Raw genomic sequence first — 9,543 nt, forward strand, 5'->3', positions numbered from 1 at the left:
GTGTGGAGAAGGCAGGGGGTGATGTGCCAGGTGTGGAGGAGGCAGGGCCGACGTGCCTGGTTTGGAGGAGGCACGGGGGATATCCCAGGTGTGGAGGAGGCAGGGTTGACGTGCCAGGTGTGGAGGAGACAGGGGTGATGTGCCAGGTGTGGAGGAGGCAGGGGTGATATGCCAGGTGTGGAGGAGGCAGGGGTGATGTGGCAGGTGTGGAGGAGGCAGGGGTGATGTGCCAGGTGTGGAGGAGGCAGGGGTGATATGCCAGGTGTGGAGGAGGCAGGGGTGTTGTGGCAGGTGTGGAGGAGGCAGGGTTGATGTGGCAGGTGTGGAGGAGGCAAGGGGGTGATGTGCCAGGTGTGGAGGAGGCAGGGGGTGATGTGTCAGGTGTAGAGGAGGCAGGGGTGAGTGCCAGGTGTTGGGGAGGCAGAGGGTGATGTGCCTGGTGTGGAGGAGGCAGGGGGGTGATGTGCCAGGTTTGGAGGAGGCAGGGGTGTTGTGCCAGGTGTGGAAGAAGCAGGGGGGTGATGTGCCTGGTGTTGAGGAGGCAGGGGTGACGTGCCAGGTTTGGAGGAGGTAGGGGGGTGATGTGCCAGGTGTTGAGGAGGCTGGGGGTAATGTGCCAGGTGTGGAGGAGGCGAGGGGGGTGATGTGCCAGGTGTGGAGGAGGCGAGGGGGGTGATGTGCCAGGTGTGGAGGTGACAGGGGGTGATGTGCCAGGTGTGGAGGAGGCAGGGGGTGATGTGCCAGGTGTGGAGGAGGCTGGGGGTGATGTGCCAGGTTTGGATGAGGCAGGGGGTGATGTGCTAGGTTTAGAGGAGGCAGGGGGTCATGTGCCAGGTGTGGAGAAGGCAGGGGGTGATGTGCCAGGTGTGGAGGAGGCAGGGCCGACGTGCCAGGTTTGGAGGAGGCAGGGGTGATATCCCAGGTGTGGAGGAGGCAGGGGTGATGTGCCAGGTGTGGAGGAGGCAGGGGTGATGTGCCAGGTGTGGAGGAGGCAGGGGTGATATGCCAGGTGTGGAGGAGGCAGGGGTGATGTGGCAGGTGTGGAGGAGGCAGGGGTGATGTGCCAGGTGTGGAGGAGGCAGGGGTGATATGCCAGGTGTGGAGGAGGCAGGGGTGATATGCCAGGTGTGGAAGAGGCAGGGGTGATGTGGCAGGTGTGGAGGAGGCAGGGGTGATGTGGCAGGTGTGGAGGAGGCAGGGGTGATATGCCAGGTGTGGAGGAGGCAGGGGTGATGTGCCAGGTGTGGAGGAGCCAGGGATGATATGCCAGGTGTGGAGGAGGCAGGGGTGATGTGGCAGGTGTGGAGGAGGCAGGGGTGATGTGACAGGTGTGGAGGAGGCAGGGGTGATGCGGCAGGTGTGGAGGAGGCAGGGGGTGATGTGGCAGGTGTGGAGGAGGCAGGGGTGATATGCCTGGTGTGGAGGAGGCAGGGGTGATGTGGCAGGTGTGGAGGAGGCAGGGGTGATGTGCCAGGTGTGGAGGAGGCAGGGGTGATATGCCAGGTGTGGAAGAGGCAGGGGTGATGTGGCAGGTGTGGAGGAGGCAGGGGTGATGTGGCAGGTGTGGAGGAGGCAGGGGTGATATGCCAGGTGTGGAGGAGGCAGGGGTGATGTGCCAGGTGTGGAGGAGGCAGGGGTGATGTGGCAGGTGTGGAGGAGGCAGGGGTGATGTGCCAGGTGTGGAGGAGGCAGGGGTGATATGCCAGGTGTGGAAGAGGCAGGGGTGATGTGGCAGGTGTGGAGGAGGCAGGGGTGATGTGGCAGGTGTGGAGGAGGCAGGGGTGATATGCCAGGTGTGGAGGAGGCAGGGGTGATGTGCCAGGTGTGGAGGAGCCAGGGGTGATATGCCAGGTGTGAAGGAGGCAGGGGTGATGTGGCAGGTGTGGAGGAGGCAGGGGTGATGTGACAGGTGTGGAGGAGGCAGGGGTGATGCGGCAGGTGTGGAGGAGGCAGGGGGTGATGTGGCAGGTGTGGAGGAGGCAGGGGTGATATGCCAGGTGTGGAGGAGGCAGGGGTGATGTGGCAGGTGTGGAGGAGGCTGGGGGTAATGTGCCAGGTGTGGAGGAGGCGAGGGGGGGTGATATGCCAGGTGTGGAGGAGGCAGGGGGTGATGTGCCTGGTGTGGAGGAGACAGGGGGTGATATGCCAGGTGTGGAGGAGGCGAGGGGGGTGATATGCCAGGTGTGGAGGAGGCAGGGGGTGATGTGCCAGGTGTGGAGGAGGCAGGGGGTGATATGCCATGTGTGGAGGAGGCAGGGATGATATGCCAGGGGTGGAGGAGGCAGGGGGTGATATGCCAGGGGTGGAGGAGGCAGGGGGGACATCATGCTTTGTAAAGTGGAATAAATGGCCATTTAACTTTATTCCATTTGTTTGGCAGAAATCACAGCCTGGGAAGCCCCTGTGATGCACCTACAAAAAATCTTTAGAAAATGCTGTTTTCAGTATAATGAAAAGAGCCATCTGTAGGGTGAACACTTCTTTCAGTGCACCTGACATTAATGCTCCTAATTACAGCCTTGACAAATCTGTATTTACAATGACTTTATCACAGAAATGATAACCAGGACTTAAATACTTCCTTTCCAGTATTACAATATTCTGCCACATTAAACATATAAATATATAAAATATCAACAGCTGGGGAAAGATCATCAATGAGTAAAGAAGTTGTATTCGCTTTCTAAAACTGACTTTGGTATTTTGGCAAATGTTTGATGACCTTTATAAACTCATATAAATGGCAGCTAAAAAGTGACAATGCAGAAACTGCCAAATTTGCATACAATGTATTTCAAAATTTTAACTTCTAACCAGGAAAAGATAATTTTTTGAAATTAATCTATATCCTAAATATTTGTTTCTGGCTTCAATTTTCAAATTAAAATGGACATTGATCATATATACAAAATTGCAAACAAGTCTGCTTATAGCGTGACAAAATAAAATATTGGCGTGATTTAAGTAGAATGGCAAGTTTCATTTTTATTCCGATATAGCTGACACGTTTGTTACAATTGACAAATATTTGATATAATTGACAAAATGCCAATAAAACATAATAAGCTATGCAATACTAGACAATAATAAAAATTATACCATTCATCCATATCTTATATATCTTTCTTTTTACAAAGTTTCAGAAAGAAATTCTCTCTTGATCCACATTAAATAGCACAACAGCAGTAATGATAAACTGAACTAATCAGGGAAAATATATTACTTGCATTGAATTTTTATTAAGAAAGGAATTAATGCAGATATGAAACAAGTCGACACACTCCCAGCTTATACATTTGTAGACGTGCGTACGTTGGATGTAGGCCACGGCAGACGCTCATGGTGATACACCTTGCCAATCTACTTTCCAAGTTTGCATGATTTTGTGAATGTCATAACTGATATGCTGTAGTTTAATAAACATACATTCACACACATTATAACAAAACTATTTACTAGGATATGTAATTATGTACACAAAAACTACAACAAAGAGTTTATCTTTTCCACTAACGTGTCACAAAATTTTGTTTGATGCAGTGATATGACCTAAGATGGCTTAAAAAGTAAAGTTGAAATAAAATTTAATCACAACTTTAGTAGAACCTGACTTCAAGTTTTAAATAGCTACATTTGAAACAAATATTGTTAACTCGCTCATCTATTAATCCCAATGTAATTTATCTTGGAAACAGGATAGTTCCAATTTAGTGAAAAATATGCTCTTAACATCGAAAGCCACAGATAATTAGTTGGAAATGAAAGCCTGGTCACAAACAGGTAGGAACCTTGACCATTGGAATCACCACAAGGTAAGGTATTTGACTCGGATTAAAAGCCTGCAATTTTTATCGCAACATATCACTACTATCATTAAAAGACTGTATTTAGTGTTGTTGATATACAGTAAAACAGGACTGACTTGCATCGTTTCCTTACATTTAATACAAGAGCAACACTTGAATACATACTCATGTAATATTGGTACAAGGAGTGCATAATTCAGATGGTGTCTCCTGACTTCTTACTTCATTGAGGAAGACCAATATTTCATAACACTAATAATTTTAATCTTTATAACAACACTTCAAAATAAATGTTAGCTGTAATAAAATTAAACATAAATTGCCAACTAGTACTGTAGTACTAGTTGACTACATTCCTCAGGTAAGAAGATTGTTGACCATGCCAAGGGAAAATTTTTAAACTATTTCTAGTAACCACAGTGGAACTAAGGTGTGAACATGGTCTCACTCAATATTTGAAAAAAAAAGCCAAGTTACCTTCTCGGCATCAGCCAATTTTGAGGCTTCACATGAGAACAGCTTAGGTCACAGCTATATGAGAACAGCTTAGGTCACAGCTATATGAGAACAGAAAGTCACAGCTACGTAACATTAGCCCAGCACCCAACTTAAGAAATGGATACATTCTAAATAAGCATCCATAAGTCTGCTGTTCAAAACCTGGTATCAGGTTTCCTTTAATCGCAATGCTATAAAAGGGAGAGACATTCTTGGACCACCAAAAATGGACGTATAAACCAAATTTGTTTGACATAACATGGCTTTATAATTTACTTTTTAATAATTGAATTGTCCTGCTTGTTTAATTTGGCTCTTTTTGAAGAGCGATGAGGTATAATTGCTATGAGAGGAGGTAGTAAAAGTTGATAAATGGCACTGGAGAACCACTAACATGCTTCCTCTTATGATCAGCCATTATTGAGGCACTTTTTCTCGATAAACAACTAAAGAAGTGCATTAATAGCACTCATCGAAATGTTGGGACTTATAAATAGGGTCATACAGCAGGACGAAAGGTTAAAAGGGGCTGAGAAGCTAAAATCGGAAGAGGGTCTAATATGGGCCAGTCATAAATTTGGCCAGTCACAAAATCAGATCATCCTAAGTCGGATGTTCATAATCAGATCATCCTAAGTCGGATGTTCATAATCAGATCATCCGAAGTCGGATGTTCATAAACAGATCATCCTAAGTCGGATGTTCATAAATAGGGACCTCCCTATAGTATGTAATTAACAGCCTGTACGTATCTCAAGATTAATTTTGTGACAATGAAAAAGTGCTACAAAACACACTACCCAAATGTAAATGTACAAAATGTTTCCAGTTACCTATTGCAAATAAATGTTTTCGTACCATCAAAAATGTTTCAGAATTGCACAGCACTTGGAAATAAGTGTCAGCGCAACTACTGTTAATTCTACTTGTATAACAGGTTGAGATGCAAGTAACTGGAAAACCACATCGTTTCACATGAGTCCTAAATTTAATTGTCATATATTCTCAAACTATTTTTTTTATCATCTGCTTTATTTAAAAAACAAATTTATTGTTAATTCATCTTGCAGCAGACAAAAACAAAAAACAATTTAACAATTTCTTCGTTAAATTAATCTGTCCTCATGAATAGACATTGCATTTTGACATGTAAATCTCCAACAGCCAAAATGTATGTTATAAACCATAGTGGCTTGCAAAATTGACCGGCTGTTCCGTTTTCTATTCATGTTGTCTCAGGTTAGATTCACGTAATTTTATGCACTATTTTTGTGATATGACAACTCGAGAGGACAAGCATATTAAACAGCTACAGAGTAATTTTGCTCATCAAAATATCACTCATTCATTTAGTAGAGTTAAGAGTCAAACCACGTTTACATTCAAAATGCAAGTTTCATATTAGCATGAACAATATACTGTACGAAGAATAAAACTGTGATTGAAGTCATTTGTGAATATCAAGAAAAAACATTATAACAGGCTTTTCTTGGAAAAACCTATTATTCCTTTTCTTAAGTTTGGCATTACAAGGAAATAGCACACCGAGAAACTTCTGATAAAAATCTGCTTTAAATGCCTAGAAAACAACGTGGAAGTTTATCTGTCCTAATACCATATCAATGGACACTCAATGGTTTCTAAAAAAATAAAAAATATAAACAGGCCTCTACAATTTATATTAACAATTCATACGAAAAATAAAAAGCTGCATTAATGTACTAGTATCACAAGAGGGCATGCCATAACTTTGTATCAGAAGCTCAAGACATGACCAGTGAACAGAAACAGTTACATGCCTAGTTTGAGAACTGGTTTGTATTAGTATTTTCATTACTACTTTACTTCCAAAGTCAGTAAGTTTGTCTTCTAACTAAATGGTAATAATTAAAATTGCATAAATTACCTTCAGATACATCAGATAACAGGTACTCCTACTTCTAAACAATGATATATTTCAGTTTTAACTCATTTATACATTCAAACATAATAAAATATACATTTTCTCTCACACACACACACACACACCTGGCAAACCCTATCACGGCATAGTAGGCACAGGGGCAAGCATGGCAGCTAGATATACCAAGGGAACAGGGAAACGTCAAGGTGACCAAATGAAGGAAATGTTCGCCCAGGTTTTGGAATATATCCGGAGGGAGATACAGGAAATGAAGAATAAAATAAGCAACCTGCAAAGCGAGCTGACAGCAGCAAAGGAGGAGATTAAAACCCTCAAAGAGAGCAATACTGAGGATGAGACTCAGATAATCATCCAAGGAGAAGATGGAAATAGTAGATTGGAAGATAATGCCATCATACAAGCATCATTTGCAGATTTGCTAAAAATAAATAACTTGGAAGTAATGTCCACAGTGTTGAGGTAGAAATCGGTCAGAAACCATGAAATCAGCCACCCCACAGGAAGCAGCACCCTCCACTAGTCAGCAGCTGGAAAGAAAGGTATCAGTGGTAGCTGTGGGTATTAGAGAGCAGGAAGGCTCCAATAGGACAGAATGGAATGATAAAGACAAAGCAGCAGTGAAGGAAATACTGAAGGTACTAGAGATGGAAGAGGCTGAACATAGCCTTGAGAAGGTTTCCAGGTTAGGCTGGTGCAACAAGGGCAGAGACCGTGTGTTAGAGATAGTGTTTGCAAACGAAAACACAAAAGAGAAGATTCTAACAAGGAAGAGCCACCTGCAATATATGGGAGAATAAAGAAAACAGCGTTGAATGTAATGAAACGCCATTTTCTAGGTGAGACCTGGAGGCTCCCCGGAGCTATCCAGGCTGATACGCTGATGCCAGACATTGGCATCAGTCATGTGTATGGAGTTCTTAAGGTCTACCGGGGACCACGGCCAGAGCCTGGGCCCCCTCAGAGAGGCAAGGGGTGCAATTGCCTATGCAACCCCTTCCAACCACAAGCCCTCTTGTGGATGGAAGCATTCTATGTCTACCATCGACCAGGTCAGGCATCCAGAAAGGTAAGCATCCCAAAACAAAGCCCTATCCTATTACCAAACCAAAATCCGAGCAAGTGGATAGAACTCCCCCAGACAAAAATGAGCAAACTATTGTGACGTTACCCATTGCTGCACCGCTGTCTGCGCAGCTCCCTACCATCCCTGGGAGGGGGAAAGGGGAGCCCCCAGACCAACTGCGCCGGCGATCTACACCCCAGTTCTGAGGCGGTCTCACTCAGAAAATGGCATTTCATTACATTCAACGCTGGTTTTCTGGGGGTGGGGGGGGGGGGGAGTTCCTACAGCTCTCCGGAGCTAACTACCTATAGAGGAAGAAAGAGGAACTTACCTGGGAGGCAGTTGCTGCTCACTCCTCATCCAGAAGTTGAGACAACTGGCTGCATCCGCCAATCCAAAGCGACACAGGCCCGACTGGCCCAGGGACATTAACAAGGTAACAAGCAGCCAGGACCCCGTTCGACCACCAAAATCCCCGCACTAGAACGTCAGCCCGAGATATATTGCAAAAGACGGCGGCAAGAGCCGCGATCTTGTGGATGTCATGGGCACGGGGATAGACCGCAGGGTGGCTAGCCTTAATAACCCTGTGGACGACCAGTGGGACCCGCACCTGCGAACAGGGAAAAAGGGAAACCGAATCAACCCAAAGCGCGTCCACAGACACAGAAGCTGTGGCGCACAAATAACGGTGGCGAGCTGCAACCGGATACAAAACATGATGCACCCCGGCCCAACCAACCAAGCATCAACAACCCAGAGACAGGTCCAAAAAGCAGCAGTCTCATTCTTTGCTAGAAAAGAAGGTAAAGGCTGCAAACAAACAAACCAATCTCCTCGACTGAAAGAGCAGAAACCCCTGCGCCATAGGAGAGCATGAAACTCACCAACCAGACCACCAGAGGCTAAAGCCTACAGTAAAAGAGCCTTGGAGAAACAATCATGAACTGAAGGGGCCACAACAAACTGAGGAAAAGAAGGGTAAGAAGGCACTCTGTCCAATGACCAAGACAGCTCAGGCGGCACATGAGCAGGCCGGAGGTGAAACAACGCCCGAGACAGCTTGCAAAACGGCGCAGACATAATATAGATACCTAAAGCAAGCTGAAGTGGCTCTGCCAGCACCGCACGATATGAGGCATCAGTGTTAGGAATGAGGAGACAGTCTTGGAACAACCAAGAGAGAAAGGACAATAACATCCTAACCGAAAGCGAAGATCAACGACGAAGACGTAAGAAGAATCAGAAGGACCGCCAGGAAACTTCATACTGCCGCCGAGATGAAGCCTACAGGTGGCACACTAACATGGAAGCCACCTGATCACCATAGAGATGATGATAAACTCGAGTCAAAAATTCCTTATGCGAAGACTCTAGGAGAAGATCGAACCAGCCATGTGACACACCAGTCTGATCTGCTGGAAGAGGCAGAGCCGCGGGAAAACCTCCCAGTTCAGACACCTAGCAAGCAGTGCCTGAACCCACGACTGGGCCGGCCACCATGGGGCTAAGAGGACGATCGCGAGACAGGCAGAAGGAACATCCCTGAAGGAACCAGAACAGCCGAAGGAAGCCAAACCCGACCCAGCCAGTAGACCAGCATCGCGAAGTTCAAGCTCCCGCACAGACCTTCGAGCAACCGCTGGGTGACCCAGGAGCCCCTTCTCCCTCCCAGAAACAAGCGCATGCGGGACCACAGCCACAGGAGTCTCCGGAGGAAGAGACAAGGAAGCGTTCCGGGATGTCCCACACAAGGCCCAGTCATGTCTGAACCTGGGAGGGAACCAGATGGGACTTCCTCCAGTTCACCAAGAACCCGAACCCGGTAAGCTGTGAAAGAACCAAATCCCTGGCCAGCAGACAAGAGGACCGGCTGGGAGCCCAAACCAGCCAGTCGTCAAAGTAGGCCAACACCCGAACACCTAACAAATGCAGACGGGACACCATGACCCGCTTAAGGCGCATGAACACGCAAGGTGCCAGGTTCAACCCGAACGGGAGACAACGAAAGCGGTAACCTTGACGCCCCACAACAAAACCGATCCAGTTCCTGAACCCCAGATGAATCGGGTCATGCCAATAAGCATCCCGGAGGTCCATGGACACCATCCAAGCGCCCGGCTCTAAAAGGAGCCGAGCCTGGGACAGCGTAGTCTTTCGAAAGGAGGAGCAATAAAGCTAGGGGTTCAGACGGGACAAGTTCAGAATGAATTGCAGGTCCGCGCAGTCCCATTTCGGGACTGGAAACAGAC

The sequence above is a fragment of the Procambarus clarkii genome, chromosome 42 (genome assembly GCF_040958095.1).
Source record: "Procambarus clarkii isolate CNS0578487 chromosome 42, FALCON_Pclarkii_2.0, whole genome shotgun sequence".
Classification (NCBI taxonomy): domain Eukaryota; kingdom Metazoa; phylum Arthropoda; class Malacostraca; order Decapoda; family Cambaridae; genus Procambarus; species Procambarus clarkii.